Raw genomic sequence first — 19,741 nt, 5'->3', positions numbered from 1 at the left:
AGAAATAAGCACCTTTGTAAAATGAGCCTAATTGAAGCAGAAGACATTGTTGGAGTGTCAGAATGCATAGATAGAAGGCAAATAAGCGTTCTATGGCTTTATTTCGCTTAGTTGCTTACTCTTGAGTAGAACTGCATGTTCACTCCAGAAATAAGCACCTTTGTAAAATGAGCCAAATTGAAGCAGAACACATTGTTGGAGTGTCAGAATGCATAGATGGAAGGCAAATAAGCGTTCTATGGCTTTATTTCGCTTAGTTGCTTACTCTTGAATAGAAATGCATCTTCACTCCAGAAATGAGCACCTTTGTAAAATGAGCCAAATTGAAGCAGAAGACATTGTTGGAGTGTCAGAATGCATAGATAGAAGGCAAATAAGCGTTCTATGGCTTTCTTTTGCTTAGTAGCTTACTCTTGAGTAGAACAGCATCCGCACTCCAGAAATAAGCACCTTTGTAAAATGAGCCAAATTGAAGCAGAACACATTGTTGAAGTTTCAGAATGCATAGATTGAAGGCCAATAAGCGATCTATGGCTTTATTTCGCTTAGTTGCTTACTCTTGAGTAGAACAGCATCCGCACTCCAGAAATAAGCACCTTTGTAAAATGAGCCTAATTGAAGCAGAACACATTGTTGGAGTGTCAGAATGCATAGAAAGAAGGCAAGTAAGCGTTCTGTGGCTTTATTTCGCTTAGTTGCTTACTCTTGAGTAGAAATGCATCTGCACTCCAGTAATAAGCACCTTTGTAAAATGAGCCAAATTGAAGCAGAATACATTGTTGGAGTGTCAGAATGCATAGATAGAAGGCAAATAAGCGTTCTATGGCTTTATTTCGCTTAGTTGCTTACTCTTGAGTAGAACTGCATGTTCACTCCAGAAATAAGCACCTTTGTAAATTGAGCCGAATTGAAGCAGAACACATTGTTGGAGTGTCAGAATGCATAGATAGAAGGCAAATAAGCGTTCTATGGCTTTATTTCGCTTAGTTGCTTACTCTTGAGTAGAACAGCATCCGCACTCCAGAAATAAGCACCTTTGTAAAATGAGCCTAATTGAAGCAGAACACATTGTTGGAGTGTCAGAATGCATAGAAAGAAGGCAAGTAAGCGTTCTATGGCTTTATTTCGCTTAGTTGCTTACTCTTGAGTAGAACTGCAATTCACTCCAGAAATAAGCACCTTTGTTAAATGAGCCAAATTGAAGCAGAAGACATTGTTGGAGTGTCAGAATGCATAGATAGAAGGCAAATAAGCGTTCTATGGCTTTCTTTTGCTTAGTAGCTTACTCTTGAGTAGAATAGCATCCGCACTCCAGAAATAAGCACCTTTGTAAAATGAGCCAAATTGAAGCAGAACACATTGTTGAAGTTTCAGAATGCATAGATTGAAGGCCAATAAGCGTTCTATGGCTTTATTTCGCTTAGTTGCTTACTCTTGAGTAGAACTGCATCCGCACTCCAGAAATAAGCACCTTTATGAAATGAGCCAAATTGAAGCAGAACACATTGTTGGAGTGTCAGAATGCATAGATAGAAGGCAAATAAGCGTTCTATGGCTTTATTTCGCTTAGTTGCTTACTCTTGAGTAGAACAGCATCCGCACTCCAGAAATAAGCACCTTTGTAAAATGAGCCTAATTGAAGCAGAAGACATTGTTGGAGTGTCAGAATGCATAGATAGAAGGCAAATAAGCGTTCTATGGCTTTATTTCGCTTAGTTGCTTACTCTTGAGTAGAACTGCATGTTCACTCCAGAAATAAGCACCTTTGTAAAATGAGCCAAATTGAAGCAGAACACATTGTTGGAGTGTCAGAATGCATAGATGGAAGGCAAATAAGCGTTCTATGGCTTTATTTCGCTTAGTTGCTTACTCTTGAATAGAAATGCATCTTCACTCCAGAAATGAGCACCTTTGTAAAATGAGCCAAATTGAAGCAGAAGACATTGTTGGAGTGTCAGAATGCATAGATAGAAGGCAAATAAGCGTTCTATGGCTTTCTTTTGCTTAGTAGCTTACTCTTGAGTAGAACAGCATCCGCACTCCAGAAATAAGCACCTTTGTAAAATGAGCCAAATTGAAGCAGAACACATTGTTGAAGTTTCAGAATGCATAGATTGAAGGCCAATAAGCGATCTATGGCTTTATTTCGCTTAGTTGCTTACTCTTGAGTAGAACAGCATCCGCACTCCAGAAATAAGCACCTTTGTAAAATGAGCCTAATTGAAGCAGAACACATTGTTGGAGTGTCAGAATGCATAGAAAGAAGGCAAGTAAGCATTCTATGGCTTTATTTCGCTTAGTTGCTTACTCTTGAGTAGAAATGCATCTGCACTCCAGTAATAAGCACCGTTGTAAATTGAGCCAAATTTAAGCAAAACACGTTGTTGGAATGTCAGAATGCATAGATAGAAGGCAAATAAGCGTTCTATGGCTTTATTTCGCTTAGTTGCTTACTCTTGAGTAGAACAGCATCCGCACTCCAGAAATGAGCACCTTTGTAAAATGAGCCTAATTGAAGCAGAACACATTGTTGGAGTGTCAGAATGCATAGAAAGAAGGCAAGTAAGCGTTCTGTGGCTTTATTTCGCTTAGTTGCTTACTCTTGAGTAGAAATGCATCTGCACTCCAGTAATAAGCACCTTTGTAAAATGAGCCAAATTGAAGCAGAATACATTGTTGGAGTGTCAGAATGCATAGATAGAAGGCAAATAAGCGTTCTATGGCTTTATTTCGCTTAGTTGCTTACTCTTGAGTAGAACTGCATGTTCACTCCAGAAATAAGCACCTTTGTAAATTGAGCCGAATTGAAGCAGAACACATTGTTGGAGTGTCAGAATGCATAGATAGAAGGCAAATAAGCGTTCTATGGCTTTATTTCGCTTAGTTGCTTACTCTTGAGTAGAACAGCATCCGCACTCCAGAAATAAGCACCTTTGTAAAATGAGCCTAATTGAAGCAGAACACATTGTTGGAGTGTCAGAATGCATAGAAAGAAGGCAAGTAAGCGTTCTATGGCTTTATTTCGCTTAGTTGCTTACTCTTGAGTAGAACTGCAATTCACTCCAGAAATAAGCACCTTTGTTAAATGAGCCAAATTGAAGCAGAAAACATTGTTGGAGTGTCAGAATGCATAGATAGAAGGCAAATAAGCGTTCTATGGCTTTATTTCGCTTAGTTGCTTACTCTTGAATAGAAATGCATCTGCACACCAGAAATAAGCACCTTTGTAAATTGAGCCAAATTGAAGCAGAACACATTGTTGGAGTGTCAGAATGCATAGATAGAAGGCAAATAAGCGTTCTATGGCTTTATTTCGCTTAGTTGCTTACTCTTGAGTAGAACTGCATGTTTACTCCTGAAATATGCACCGTTGTAAATTGAGCCAAACTTAAGCAAAACACGTTGTTGGAGTGTCAGAATGCATAGATAGAAGGCAAATAAGCGTTCTATGGCTTTATTTCGCTTAGTTGCTTACTCTTGAGTAGAAATGCATCTGCACTCCAGAAATAAGCACCTTTGTAAAATGAGCCATATTGAAGCAGAACACATTGATGGAGTGTCAGAATGCATAGATAGAAGGCAAATAAGCGTTCTATGGCTTTATTTCGCTTGGTTGCTTACTCTTGAGTAGAACTGCATCAGCACTCCAGAAATGAGCAGCTTTGTAAAATGAGCCAAAGTGAAGCAAAACACATTGTTGGAGTGTCAGAATGCATAGATAGAAGGCAAATAAGCGTTCTATGTCTTTATTTCGCTTAGTTGCTTACTCTTGAGTAGAACTGCATCCGCACTCCAGAAATAAGCACCTTTATGAAATGAGCCAAATTGAAGCAGAACACATTGTTGGAGTGTCAGAATGCATAGATAGAAGGCAAATAAGCGTTCTATGACTTTATTTCGCTTAGTTGCTTACTCTTGAGTAGAACTGCATCCGCACTCCAGAAATGAGCACCTTTGTAAAATGAGCCAAATTGAAGCAGAACACATTGTTGGAGTGTCAGAATGCATAGAAAGAAGGCAAGTAAGCGTTCTATGGCTTTATTTCGCTTAGTTGCTTACTCTTGAATAGAAATGCATCTGCACTCCTGAAATAAGCACCTTTGTAAAATGAGCCAAATTGAAGCAGAAGACATTGTTGGAGTGTCAGAATGCATAGATAGAAGGCAAATAAGCGTTCTATGGCTTTATTTCGCTTAGTTGCTTACTCTTGAATAGAAATGCATCTTCACTCCAGAAATGAGCACCTTTGTAAAATGAGCCAAATTGAAGCAGAAGACATTGTTGGAGTGTCAGAATGCATAGATAGAAGGCAAATAAGCGTTCTATGGCTTTCTTTTGCTTAGTAGCTTACTCTTGAGTAGAACAGCATCCGCACTCCAGAAATAAGCACCTTTGTAAAATGAGCCAAATTGAAGCAGAACACATTGTTGAACTTTCAGAATGCATAGATAGAAGGCAAATAAGCGTTCTATGGCTTTATTTCGCTTAGTTGCTTACTCTTGAGTAGAACTGCATGTTCACTCCAGAAATGAGCACCTTAGTAAAATGAGCCAATTTGAAGCAGAACACATTGTTGGAGTGTCAGAATGCATAGATAGGAGGCAAATAAGCGTTCTATGGCTTTATTTCGCTTAGTTGCTTACTCTTGAGTAGAACTGCATCCGCACTCCAGAAATAAGCAACTTTGTAAAATGAGCCAAATTGAAGCAAAACACATTGTTGGAGTGTCAGAATGCATAGAAAGAAGGAAAGTAAGCGTTCTATGGCTTTATTTCGCTTAGTTGCTTACTCTTGAATAGAAATGCATCTGCACACCAGAAATGAGCACCTTTTTAAAATGAGCCAAATTGAAGCAGAACACATTGTTGGAGTGTCAGAATGCATAGATAGAAGGCAAATAAGCGTTCTATGGCTTTATTTCGCTTAGTTGCTTACTCTTGAGTAGAACTGCATGTTCACTCCAGGAAAAAAGCACCTTTGTAAAATGAGTGAAATTGAAGCAGAACACATTGTTGGAGTGTCAGAATGCATAGATAGAAGGCAAATAAGCGTTCTATGGCTTTATTTCGCTTAGTTGCTTACTCTTGAGTAGAACTGCATGTTCACTCCAGAAATAAGCACCTTTGTAAATTGAGCCAAATTGAAGCAGAACACATTGTTGGAGTGTCAGAATGCATAGATAGAAGGCAAATAAGCGTTCTATGGCTTTATTTCGCTTAGTTGCTTACTCTTGAGTAGAACTGCATGTTTACTCCTGAAATATGCACCGTTGTAAATTGAGCCAAACTTAAGCAAAACACGTTGTTGGAGTGTCAGAATGCATAGATAGAAGGCAAATAAGCGTTCTATGGCTTTATTTCGCTTAGTTGCTTACTCTTGAGTAGAACTGCATCTGCACTCCAGAAATATGCACCGTTGTAAAATGAGCCATATTGAAGCAGAACACATTGTTGGAGTGTCAGAATGCATAGATAGGAGGCAAATCAGCGTTCTATGGCTTTATTTCCCTTAGTTGCTTACTCTTGAGTAGAACTGCATATTCACTCCAGAAATAAGCAACTTTGTAAAATGAGCCAAATTGAAGCAAAACACATTGTTGGAGTGTCAGAATGCATAGAAAGAAGGAAAGTAAGCGTTCTATGGCTTTATTTCGCTTAGTTGCTTACTCTTGAGTAGAACTGCATATTCACTCCAGAAATAAGCAACTTTGTAAAATGAGCCAAAGTGAAGCAGAACACTTTGTTGGAGTGTCAGAATGCATAGATAGGAGGCAAATAAGCGTTCTATGGCTTTATTTCGCTTAGTTGCTTACTCTTGAGTAGAACTGCATGTTCACTCCAGGAAAAAAGCACCTTTGTAAAATGAGTCAAATTGAAGCAGAACACATTGTTGGAGTGTCAGAATGCATAGATAGAAGGCAAATAAGCGTTCTATGGCTTTATTACGCTTAGTTGCTTACTCTTGAGTAGAACTGCATGTTCACTCCAGAAATAAGCACCTTTGTAAATTGAGCCAAATTGAAGCAGAACACATTGTTGGAGTGCCAGAATGCATAGATAGAAGGCAAATAAGCGTTCTAAGGCTTTATTTCGCTTAGTTGCTTACTCTTGAGTAGAACTGCATGTTTACTCCTGAAATATGCACCGTTGTAAATTGAGCCAAACTTAAGCAAAACACGTTGTTGGAGTGTCAGAATGCATAGATAGAAGGCAAATAAGCGTTCTATGGCTTTATTTCGCTTAGTTGCTTACTCTTGAGTAGAACTGCATGTTCACTCCAGAAATATGCACCGTTGTAAAATGAGCCATATTGAAGCAGAACACATTGTTGGAGTGTCAGAATGCATAGATAGGAGGCAAATAAGCGTTCTATGGCTTTATTTCGCTTAGTTGCTTACTCTTGAGTAGAACTACATATTCACTCCAGAAATAAGCAACTTTGTAAAATGAGCCAAATTGACGCAGAACACATTGTTGGAGTGTCAGAATGCATAGATAGAAGGCAAATAAGCGTTCTATGGCTTTATTTCGCTTAGTTGCTTACTCTTGAATAGAAATGCATCTTCACTCCAGAAATGAGCACCTTTGTAAAATGAGCCAAATTGAAGCAGAAGACATTGTTGGAGTGTCAGAATGCATAGATAGAAGGCAAATAAGCGTTCTATGGCTTTCTTTTGCTTAGTAGCTTACTCTTGAGTAGAACAGCATCCGCACTCCAGAAATAAGCACCTTTGTAAAATGAGCCAAATTGAAGCAGAACACATTGTTGAAGTTTCAGAATGCATAGATTGAAGGCCAATAAGCGTTCTATGGCTTTATTTCGCTTAGTTGCTTACTCTTGAGTAGAACTGCATCCGCACTCCAGAAATAAGCACCTTTATGAAATGAGCCAAATTGAAGCAGAACACATTGTTGGAGTGTCAGAATGCATAGATAGAAGGCAAATAAGCGTTCTATGGCTTTATTTCGCTTAGTTGCTTACTCTTGAGTAGAACAGCATCCGCACTCCAGAAATAAGCACCTTTGTAAAATGAGCCTAATTGAAGCAGAAGACATTGTTGGAGTGTCAGAATGCATAGATAGAAGGCAAATAAGCGTTCTATGGCTTTCTTTTGCTTAGTAGCTTACTCTTGAGTAGAACAGCATCCGCACTCCAGAAATAAGCACCTTTGTAAAATGAGCCAAATTGAAGCAGAACACATTGTTGAAGTTTCAGAATGCATAGATTGAAGGCCAATAAGCGATCTATGGCTTTATTTCGCTTAGTTGCTTACTCTTGAGTAGAACAGCATCCGCACTCCAGAAATAAGCACCTTTGTAAAATGAGCCTAATTGAAGCAGAACACATTGTTGGAGTGTCAGAATGCATAGAAAGAAGGCAAGTAAGCATTCTATGGCTTTATTTCGCTTAGTTGCTTACTCTTGAGTAGAAATGCATCTGCACTCCAGTAATAAGCACCGTTGTAAATTGAGCCAAATTTAAGCAAAACACGTTGTTGGAATGTCAGAATGCATAGATAGAAGGCAAATAAGCGTTCTATGGCTTTATTTCGCTTAGTTGCTTACTCTTGAGTAGAACAGCATCCGCACTCCAGAAATAAGCACCTTTGTAAAATGAGCCTAATTGAAGCAGAACACATTGTTGGAGTGTCAGAATGCATAGAAAGAAGGCAAGTAAGCGTTCTATGGCTTTATTTCGCTTAGTTGCTTACTCTTGAGTAGAACTGCAATTCACTCCAGAAATAAGCACCTTTGTTAAATGAGCCAAATTGAAGCAGAACACATTGTTGGAGTGTCAGAATGCATAGATAGAAGGCAAATAACCGTTCTATGGCTTTATTTCGCTTAGTTGCTTACTCTTGAATAGAAATGCATCTGCACACCAGAAATGAGCAGCTTTTTAAAATGAGCCAAATTGAAGCAGAACACATTGTTGGAGTGTCAGAATGCAAAGATAGAAGGCAAATAAGCGTTCTATGGCTTTATTTCGCTTAGTTGCTTACTCTTGAGTAGAACTGCAAGTTCACTCCAGAAATGAGCACCTTTGTAAAATGAGCCAAATTGAAGCAGAACACATTGTTGGAGTGTCAGAATGCATAGATAGAAGGCAAATAAGGGTTCTATGGCTTTATTTCGCTTAGTTGCTTACTGTTGAGAAGAAATGCATCTGCACTCCTGAAAAAAGCACCTTTGTAAAATGAGCCAAATTGAAGCAGAACACATTGTTGGAGTGTCAGAATGCATAGAAAGAAGGAAAGTAAGCGTGCTATGGCTTTATTTCTCTTAGTTGCTTACTCTTGAGTAGAACTGCATGTTCACTCCAGGAAAAAAGCACCTTTGTAAAATAAGTCAAATTGAAGCAGAACACATTGTTGGAGTGTCAGAATGCATAGATAGAAGGCAAATAAGCGTTCTATGGCTTTATTTCGCTTAGTTGCTTTCTCTTGAGTAGAACTGCATGTTCACTCCAGAAATAAGCACCTTTGTAAAATGAGCCAAATTGAAGCAGAACACATTGTTGGAGTGTCAGAATGCATAGATGGAAGGCAAATAAGCGTTCTATGGCTTTATTTCGCTTAGTTGCTTACTCTTGAATAGAAATGCATCTTCACTCCAGAAATGAGCACCTTTGTAAAATGAGCCAAATTGAAGCAGAACACATTGTTGGAGTTTCAGAATGCATAGATTGAAGGCAAATAAGCGTTCTATGGCTTTCTTTTGCTTAGTAGCTTACTCTTGAGTAGAACAGCATCCGCACTCCAGAAATAAGCACCTTTGTAAAATGAGCCAAATTGAAGCAGAACACATTGTTGAAGTTTCAGAATGCATAGATTGAAGGCCAATAAGCGATCTATGGCTTTATTTCGCTTAGTTGCTTACTCTTGAGTAGAACAGCATCCGCACTCCAGAAATAAGCACCTTTGTAAAATGAGCCAAATTGAAGCAGAACACATTGTTGGAGTTTCAGAATGCATAGATTGAAGGCCAATAAGCGATCTATGGCTTTATTTCGCTTAGTTGCTTACTCTTGAGTAGAACAGCATCCGCACTCCAGAAATAAGCACCTTTGTAAAATGAGCCTAATTGAAGCAGAACACATTGTTGGAATGTCAGAATGCATGGATAGAAGGGAAATAAGCGTTCTATGGCTTTATTTCGCTTAGTTGCTTACTCTTGAGTAGAAATGCATCTGCACTCCAGTAATAAGCACCGTTGTAAATTGAGCCAAATTTAAGCAAAACACGTTGTTGGAATGTCAGAATGCATGGATAGAAGGGAAATAAGCGTTCTATGGCTTTATTTCGCTTAGTTGCTTACTCTTGAGTAGAAATGCATCTGCACTCCTGAAATAAGAACCTTTGTAAAATGAGCAAAATTGAAGCAGAACACATTGTTGGAGTGTCAGAATGCATAGATAGAAGTCAAATAAGTGTTCTATGGCTTTATTTCGCTTAGTTGCTTACTCTTGAGTAGAACAGCATCCGCACTCCAGAAATGAGCACCTTTGTAAAATGAGCCTAATTGAAGCAGAACACATTGTTGGAGTGTCAGAATGCATAGAAAGAAGGCAAGTAAGCGTTCTGTGGCTTTATTTCGCCTAGTTGCTTACTCTTGAGTAGAAATGCATCTGCACTCCAGAAATAAGCACCTTTGTAAAATGAGCCTAATTGAAGCAGAACACATTGTTGGAGTGTCAGAATGCATAGAAAGAAGGCAAGTAAGCGTTCTATGGCTTTATTTCGCTTAGTTGCTTACTCTTGAGTAGAACAGCATCCGCACTCCAGAAATAAGCACCTTTGTAAAATGAGCCTAATTGAAGCAGAACACATTGTTGGAGTGTCAGAATGCATAGATAGAAGGCAAATAAGCGTTCTATGGCTTTATTTCGCTTAGTTGCTTACTCTTGAGTAGAACTGCATGTTCACTCCAGAAATAAGCACCTTTGTAAATTGAGCCAAATTGAAGCAGAACACATTGTTGGAGTGTCAGAATGCATAGATAGAAGGCAAATAAGCGTTCTATGGCTTTATTTCGCTTAGTTGCTTACTCTTGAGTAGAACAGCATCCGCACTCCAGAAATAAGCACCTTTGTAAAATGAGCCTAATTGAAGCAGAACACATTGTTGGAGTGTCAGAATGCATAGAAAGAAGGCAAGTAAGCGTTCTATGGCTTTATTTCGCTTAGTTGCTTACTCTTGAGTAGAACTGCAATTCACTCCAGAAATAAGCACCTTTGTTAAATGAGCCAAATTGAAGCAGAACACATTGTTGGAGTGTCAGAATGCATAGATAGAAGGCAAATAACCGTTCTATGGCTTTATTTCGCTTAGTTGCTTACTCTTGAATAGAAATGCATCTGCACACCAGAAATGAGCAGCTTTTTAAAATGAGCCAAATTGAAGCAGAACACATTGTTGGAGTGTCAGAATGCATAGATAGAAGGCAAATAAGCGTTCTATGGCTTTATTTCGCTTAGTTGCTTACTCTTGAGTAGAACTGCAAGTTCACTCCAGAAATGAGCACCTTTGTAAAATGAGCCAAATTGAAGCAGAACACATTGTTGGAGTGTCAGAATGCATGGATAGAAGGCAAATAAGGGTTCTATGGCTTTATTTCGCTTAGTTGCTTACTGTTGAGAAGAAATGCATCTGCACTCCTGAAAAAAGCACCTTTGTAAAATGAGCCAAATTGAAGCAGAACACATTGTTGGAGTGTCAGAATGCATAGAAAGAAGGAAAGTAAGCGTGCTATGGCTTTATTTCTCTTAGTTGCTTACTCTTGAATAGAAATGCATCTGCACACCAGAAATGAGCACCTTTTTAAAATGAGCCAAATTGAAGCAGAACACATTGTTGGAGTGTCAGAATACATAGATAGAAGGCAAATAAGCGTTCTATGGCTTTATTTCGCTTAGTTGCTTACTCTTGAGTAGAACTGCATGTTTACTCCTGAAATATGCACCGTTGTAAATTGAGCCAAACTTAAGCAAAACACGTTGTTGGAGTGTCAGAATGCATAGATAGAAGGCAAATAAGCGTTCTATGGCTTTATTTCGCTTAGTTGCTTACTCTTGAGTAGAAATGCATCTGCACTCCAGAAATAAGCACCTTTGTAAAATGAGCCATATTGAAGCAGAACACATTGATGGAGTGTCAGAATGCATAGATAGAAGGCAAATAAGCGTTCTATGGCTTTATTTCGCTTGGTTGCTTACTCTTGAGTAGAACTGCATCAGCACTCCAGAAATGAGCAGCTTTGTAAAATGAGCCAAAGTGAAGCAAAACACATTGTTGGAGTGTCAGAATGCATAGATAGAAGGCAAATAAGCGTTCTATGTCTTTATTTCGCTTAGTTGCTTACTCTTGAGTAGAACTGCATCCGCACTCCAGAAATAAGCACCTTTATGAAATGAGCCAAATTGAAGCAGAACACATTGTTGGAGTGTCAGAATGCATAGATAGAAGGCAAATAAGCGTTCTATGACTTTATTTCGCTTAGTTGCTTACTCTTGAGTAGAACTGCATCTGCACTCCAGAAATAAGCACCTTTATGAAATGAGCCAAATTGAAGCAGAACACATTGTTGGAGTGTCAGAATGCATAGATAGAAGGCAAATAAGCGTTCTATGACTTTATTTCGCTTAGTTGCTTACTCTTGAGTAGAACTGCATCCGCACTCCAGAAATGAGCACCTTTGTAAAATGAGCCAAATTGAAGCAGAACACATTGTTGGAGTGTCAGAATGCATAGAAAGAAGGCAAGTAAGCGTTCTATGGCTTTATTTCGCTTAGTTGCTTACTCTTGAATAGAAATGCATCTGCACTCCAGAAATGAGCACCTTTGTAAAGTGAGCCAAATTGAAGCAGAAGACATTGTTGGAGTGTCAGAATGCATAGATAGAAGGCAAATAAGCGTGCTATGGCTTTATTTCTCTTAGTTGCTTACTCTTGAATAGAAATGCATCTGCACACCAGAAATGAGCACCTTTTTAAAATGAGCCAAATTGAAGCAGAACACATTGTTGGAGTGTCAGAATGCATAGATAGAAGGCAAATAAGCGTTCTATGGCTTTATTTCGCTTAGTTGCTTACTCTTGAGTAGAACTGCATGTTCACTCCAGAAATAAGCACCTTTGTAAATTGAGCCAAATTGAAGCAGAACACATTGTTGGAGTGTCAGAATGCATAGATAGAAGGCAAATAAGCGTTCTATGGCTTTATTTCGCTTAGTTGCTTACTCTTGAGTAGAACTGCATGTTTACTCCTGAAATATGCACCGTTGTAAATTGAGCCAAACTTAAGCAAAACACGTTGTTGGAGTGTCAGAATGCATAGATAGAAGGCAAATAAGCGTTCTATGGCTTTATTGCGCTTAGTTGCTTACTCTTGAGTAGAAATGCATCTGCACTCCAGAAATAAGCACCTTTGTAAAATGAGCCATATTGAAGCAGAACACATTGATGGAGTGTCAGAATGCATAGATAGAAGGCAAATAAGCGTTCTATGGCTTTATTTCGCTTGGTTGCTTACTCTTGAGTAGAACTGCATCAGCACTCCAGAAATGAGCAGCTTTGTAAAATGAGCCAAAGTGAAGCAAAACACATTGTTGGAGTGTCAGAATGCATAGATAGAAGGCAAATAAGCGTTCTATGACTTTATTTCGCTTAGTTGCTTACTCTTGAGTAGAACTGCATCTGCACTCCAGAAATGAGCACCTTTGTAAAATGAGCCAAATTGAAGCAGAAGACATTGTTGGAGTGTCAGAATGCATAGATAGAAGGCAAATAAGCGTTCTATGGCTTTATTTCGCTTAGTTGCTTACTCTTGAGTAGAACTGCATGTTCACTCCAGAAATAAGCACCTTTGTAAAATGAGCCAAATTGAAGCAGAACACATTGTTGGAGTGTCAGAATGCATAGATGGAAGGCAAATAAGCGTTCTATGGCTTTATTTCGCTTAGTTGCTTACTCTTGAATAGAAATGCATCTTCACTCCAGAAATGAGCACCTTTGTAAAATGAGCCAAATTGAAGCAGAAGACATTGTTGGAGTGTCAGAATGCATAGATAGAAGGCAAATAAGCGTTCTATGGCTTTCTTTTGCTTAGTAGCTTACTCTTGAGTAGAACAGCATCCGCACTCCAGAAATAAGCACCTTTGTAAAATGAGCCAAATTGAAGCAGAACACATTGTTGAAGTTTCAGAATGCATAGATTGAAGGCCAATAAGCGTTCTATGGCTTTGTTTCGCTTAGTTGCTTACTCTTGAGTAGAACTGCATGTTCACTCCAGAAATAAGCACCTTTGTAAAATGAGCCAAATTGAAGCAGAACACATTGTTGGAGTGTCAGAATGCATAGATGGAAGGCAAATAAGCGTTCTATGGCTTTATTTCGCTTAGTAGCTTACTCTTGAATAGAAATGCATCTTCACTCCAGAAATGAGCACCTTTGTAAAATGAGCCAAATTGAAGCAGAAGACATTGTTGGAGTGTCAGAATGCATAGATAGAAGGCAAATAAGCGTTCTATGGCTTTCTTTTGCTTAGTAGCTTACTCTTGAGTAGAACAGCATCCGCACTCCAGAAATAAGCACCTTTGTAAAATGAGCCAAATTGAAGCAGAACACATTGTTGAAGTTTCAGAATGCATAGATTGAAGGCCAATAAGCGTTCTATGGCTTTGTTTCGCTTAGTTGCTTACTCTTGAGTAGAACTGCATGTTCACTCCAGAAATGAGCACCTTAGTAAAATGAGCCAATTTGAAGCAGAACACATTGTTGGAGTGTCAGAATGCATAGAAAGAAGGCAAATAAGCGTTCTATGGCTTTATTTCGCTTAGTTGCTTACTCTTGAGTAGAACTGCATCCGCACTCCAGAAATAAGCACCTTTATGAAATGAGCCAAATTGAAGCAGAACACATTGTTGGAGTGTCAGAATGCATAGATAGAAGGCAAATAAGCGTTCTATGACTTTATTTCGCTTAGTTGCTTACTCTTGAGTAGAACAGCATCCGCACTCCAGAAATAAGCACCTTTGTAAAATGAGCCAAATTGAAGCAGAAGACATTGTTGGAGTGTCAGAATGCATAGATAGAAGGCAAATAAGCGTTCTATGGCTTTCTTTTGCTTAGTAGCTTACTCTTGAGTAGAACAGCATCCGCACTCCAGAAATAAGCACCTTTGTAAAATGAGCCAAATTGAAGCAGAACACATTGTTGAAGTTTCAGAATGCATAGATTGAAGGCCAATAAGCGTTCTATGGCTTTGTTTCGCTTAGTTGCTTACTCTTGAGTAGAACTGCATGTTCACTCCAGAAATAAGCACCTTTGTAAAATGAGCCAAATTGAAGCAGAACACATTGTTGGAGTGTCAGAATGCATAGATAGAAGGCAAATAAGCGTTCTATGGCTTTATTTCGCTTAGTTGCTTACTCTTGAGTAGAACTGCATGTTCACTCCAGAAATGAGCACCTTTGTAAAATGAGCCAAATTGAAGCAGAAGACATTGTTGGAGTGTCAGAATGCATAGATAGAAGGCAAATAAGCGTTCTATGGCTTTCTTTTGCTTAGTAGCTTACTCTTGAGTAGAACAGCATCCGCACTCCAGAAATAAGCACCTTTGTAAAATGAGCCAAATTGAAGCAGAACACATTGTTGGAGTGTCAGAATGCATAGATAGAAGGCAAATAAGCGTTCTATGGCTTTATTTCGCTTAGTTGCTTACTCTTGAGTAGAACTGCATCCGCACTCCAGAAATAAGCACCTTCATGAAATGAGCCAAATTGAAGCAGAACACATTGTTGGAGTGTCAGAATGCATAGATAGAAGGCAAATAAGCGTTCTATGACTTTATTTCGCTTAGTTGCTTACTCTTGAGTAGAACTGCATCTGCACTCCAGAAATGAGCACCTTTGTAAAATGAGCCAAATTGAAGCAGAAGACATTGTTGGAGTGTCAGAATGCATAGATAGAAGGCAAATAAGCGTTCTATGGCTTTATTTCGCTTAGTTGCTTACTCTTGAGTAGAACTGCATGTTCACTCCAGAAATAAGCACCTTTGTAAAATGAGCCAAATTGAAGCAGAACACATTGTTGGAGTGTCAGAATGCATAGATGGAAGGCAAATAAGCGTTCTATGGCTTTATTTCGCTTAGTTGCTTACTCTTGAATAGAAATGCATCTTCACTCCAGAAATGAGCACCTTTGTAAAATGAGCCAAATTGAAGCAGAAGACATTGTTGGAGTGTCAGAATGCATAGATAGAAGGCAAATAAGCGTTCTATGGCTTTCTTTTGCTTAGTAGCTTACTCTTGAGTAGAACAGCATCCGCACTCCAGAAATAAGCACCTTTGTAAAATGAGCCAAATTGAAGCAGAACACATTGTTGAAGTTTCAGAATGCATAGATTGAAGGCCAATAAGCGTTCTATGGCTTTGTTTCGCTTAGTTGCTTACTCTTGAGTAGAACTGCATGTTCACTCCAGAAATGAGCACCTTAGTAAAATGAGCCAATTTGAAGCAGAACACATTGTTGGAGTGTCAGAATGCATAGATAGAAGGCAAATAAGCGTTCTATGGCTTTATTTCGCTTAGTTGCTTACTCTTGAGTAGAACTGCATCCGCACTCCAGAAATAAGCAACTTTGTAAAATGAGCCAAATTGAAGCAAAACACATTGTTGGAGTGTCAGAATGCATAGAAAGAAGGAAAGTAAGCGTTCTATGGCTTTATTTCGCTTAGTTGCTTACTCTTGAATAGAAATGCATCTGCACACCAGAAATGAGCACCTTTTTAAAATGAGCCAAATTGAAGCAGAACACATTGTTGGAGTGTCAGAATGCATAGATAGAAGGCAAATAAGCGTTCTATGGCTTTATTTCGCTTAGTTGCTTACTCTTGAGTAGAACTGCATGTTCACTCCAGAAATAAGCACCTTTGTTAAATGAGCCAAATTGAAGCAGAACACATTGTTGGAGTGTCAGAATGCATGGATAGAAGGCAAATAAGGGTTCTATGGCTTTATTTCGCTTAGTTGCTTACTGTTGAGAAGAAATGCATCTGCACTCCTGAAAAAAGCACCTTTGTAAAATGAGCCAAATTGAAGCAGAACACATTGTTGGAGTGTCAGAATGCATAGAAAGAAGGAAAGTAAGCGTTCTATGGCTTTATTTCGCTTAGTTGCTTACTCTTGAGTAGAACTGCATGTTCACTCCAGGAAAAAAGCACCTTTGTAAAATGAGTCAAATTGAAGCAGAACACATTGTTGGAGTGTCAGAATGCATAGATAGAAGGCAAATAAGCGTTCTATGGCTTTATTTCGCTTAGTTGCTTACTCTTGAGTAGAACTGCATGTTTACTCCTGAAATATGCACCGTTGTAAATTGAGCCAAACTTAAGCAAAACACGTTGTTGGAGTGTCAGAATGCATAGATAGAAGGCAAATAAGCGTTCTATGGCTTTATTTCGCTTAGTTGCTTACTCTTGAGTAGAACTGCATCTGCACTCCAGAAATATGCACCGTTGTAAAATGAGCCATATTGAAGCAGAACACATTGTTGGAGTGACAGAATGCATAGATAGGAGGCAAATCAGCGTTCTATGGCTTTATTTCGCTTAGTTGCTTACTCTTGAGTAGAACTGCATAATCACTCCAGAAATAAGCAACTTTGTAAAATGAGCCAAATTGAAGCAAAACACATTGTTGGAGTGTCAGAATGCATAGAAAGAAGGAAAGTAAGCGTTCTATGGCTTTATTTCGCTTAGTTGCTTACTCTTGAGTAGAACTGCATATTCACTCCAGAAATAAGCACCTTTGTAAAATGAGCCAAATTGAAGCAGAACACATTGTTGGAGTGTCAGAATGCATAGATGGAAGGCAAATAAGCGTTCTATGGCTTTATTTCGCTTAGTTGCTTACTCTTGAATAGAAATGCATCTTCACTCCAGAAATGAGCACCTTTGTAAAATGAGCCAAATTGAAGCAGAAGACATTGTTGGAGTGTCAGAATGCATAGATAGAAGGCAAATAAGCGTTCTATGGCTTTCTTTTGCTTAGTAGCTTACTCTTGAGTAGAACAGCATCAGCACTCCAGAAATAAGCACCTTTGTAAAATGAGCCAAATTGAAGCAGAACACATTGTTGAAGTTTCAGAATGCATAGATTGAAGGCCAATAAGCGTTCTATGGCTTTGTTTCGCTTAGTTGCTTACTCTTGAGTAGAACTGCATGTTTACTCCTGAAATATGCACCGTTGTAATTTGAGCCAAACTTAAGCAAAACACGTTGTTGGAGTGTCAGAATGCATAGATAGAAGGCAAATAAGCGTTCTATGGCTTTATTTCGCTTAGTTGCTTACTCTTGAGTAGAACTGCATCTGCACTCCAGAAATATGCACCGTTGTAAAATGAGCCATATTGAAGCAGAACACATTGTTGGAGTGACAGAATGCATAGATAGGAGGCAAATCAGCGTTCTATGGCTTTATTTCGCTTAGTTGCTTACTCTTGAGTAGAACTGCATAATCACTCCAGAAATAAGCAACTTTGTAAAATGAGCCAAATTGAAGCAAAACACATTGTTGGAGTGTCAGAATGCATAGAAAGAAGGAAAGTAAGCGTTCTATGGCTTTATTTCGCTTAGTTGCTTACTCTTGAGTAGAACTGCATATTCACTCCAGAAATAAGCACCTTTGTAAAATGAGCCAAATTGAAGCAGAACACATTGTTGGAGTGTCAGAATGCATAGATGGAAGGCAAATAAGCGTTCTATGGCTTTATTTCGCTTAGTTGCTTACTCTTGAATAGAAATGCATCTTCACTCCAGAAATGAGCACCTTTGTAAAATGAGCCAAATTGAAGCAGAAGACATTGTTGGAGTGTCAGAATGCATAGATAGAAGGCAAATAAGCGTTCTATGGCTTTCTTTTGCTTAGTAGCTTACTCTTGAGTAGAACAGCATCCGCACTCCAGAAATAAGCACCTTTGTAAAATGAGCCAAATTGAAGCAGAACACATTGTTGAAGTTTCAGAATGCATAGATTGAAGGCCAATAAGCGTTCTATGGCTTTGTTTCGCTTAGTTGCTTACTCTTGAGTAGAACTGCATGTTCACTCCAGAAATGAGCACCTTAGTAAAATGAGCCAATTTGAAGCAGAACACATTGTTGGAGTGTCAGAATGCATAGATAGAAGGCAAATAAGCGTTCTATGGCTTTATTTCGCTTAGTTGCTTACTCTTGAGTAGAACTGCATCTGCACTCCAGAAATATGCACCGTTGTAAATTGAGCCAAATTTAAGCAAAACACGTTGTAGGAGTGTCAGAATGCATGGATAGAAGGCAAATAAGCGTTCTATGGCTTCATTTCGCTTAGTTGCTTACTGTTGAGTAGAAATGCATCTGCACTCCTGAAATAAGCACCTTTGTAAAATGAGCCAAGTTGAAGCAGAACACATTGATGGAGTGTCAGAATGCATAGATAGAAGGCAAATAAGCGTTCTATGGCTTTATTTCGCTTGGTTGCTTACTCTTGAGTAGAACTGCATCAGCACTCCAGAAATGAGCAGCTTTGTAAAATGAGCCAAAGTGAAGCAAAACACATTGTTGGAGTGTCAGAATGCATAGATAGAAGGCAAATAAGCGTTCTATGTCTTTATTTCGCTTAGTTGCTTACTCTTGAGTAGAACTGCATCCGCACTCCAGAAATAAGCACCTTCATGAAATGAGCCAAATTGAAGCAGAACACATTGTTGGAGTGTCAGAATGCATAGATAGAAGGCAAATAAGCGTTCTATGGCTTTATTTCGCTTAGTTGCTTACTCTTGAGTAGAACAGCATCCGCACTCCAGAAATGAGCACCTTTGTAAAATGAGCCTAATTGAAGCAGAACACATTGTTGGAGTGTCAGAATGCATAGAAAGAAGGCAAGTAAGCGTTCTGTGGCTTTATTTCGCTTAGTTGCTTACTCTTGAGTAGAAATGCATCTGCACTCCAGTAATAAGCACCTTTGTAAAATGAGCCAAATTGAAGCAGAATACATTGTTGGAGTGTCAGAATGCATGGATAGAAGGCAAATAAGCGTTCTATGGCTTCATTTCGCTTAGTTGCTTACTGTTGAGTAGAAATGCATCTGCACTCCTGAAATAAGCACCTTTGTAAAATGAGCCAAGTTGAAGCAGAACACATTGTTGGAGTGTCAGAATGCATAGATAGAAGGCAAATAAGCGTTCTATGGCTTTATTTCGCTTAGTTGCTTACTCTTGAGTAGAACTGCATCCGCACTCCAGAAATAAGCAACTTTGTAAAATGAGCCAAAGTGAAGCAAAACACATTGTTGGAGTGTCAGAATGCATAGATAGAAGGCAAATAAGCGTTCTATGGCTTTATTTCGCTTAGTTGCTTACTCTTGAGTAGAACTGCATGTTTACTCCTGAAATATGCACCGTTGTAAATTGAGCCAAACTTAAGCAAAACACGTTGTTGGAGTGTCAGAATGCATAGATAGAAGGCAAATAAGCGTTCTATGGCTTTATTTCGCTTAGTTGCTTACTCTTGAGTAGAACTGCATCTGCACTCCAGAAATATGCACCGTTGTAAAATGAGCCAAATTGAAGCAGAAGACATTGTTGGAGTGTCAGAATGCATAGATAGGAGGCAAATCAGCGTTCTATGGCTTTATTTCGCTTAGTTGCTTACTCTTGAGTAGAACTGCATATTCACTCCAGAAATAAGCACCTTTGTAAAATGAGCCAAA

The sequence above is a fragment of the Zootoca vivipara genome, chromosome 4 (assembly GCF_965207765.1).
Source record: "Zootoca vivipara chromosome 4, rZooViv2.hap1.1, whole genome shotgun sequence".
NCBI classification, from domain to species: domain Eukaryota; kingdom Metazoa; phylum Chordata; class Lepidosauria; order Squamata; family Lacertidae; genus Zootoca; species Zootoca vivipara.
Note: the sequence above shows the minus strand (reverse complement) of the source record.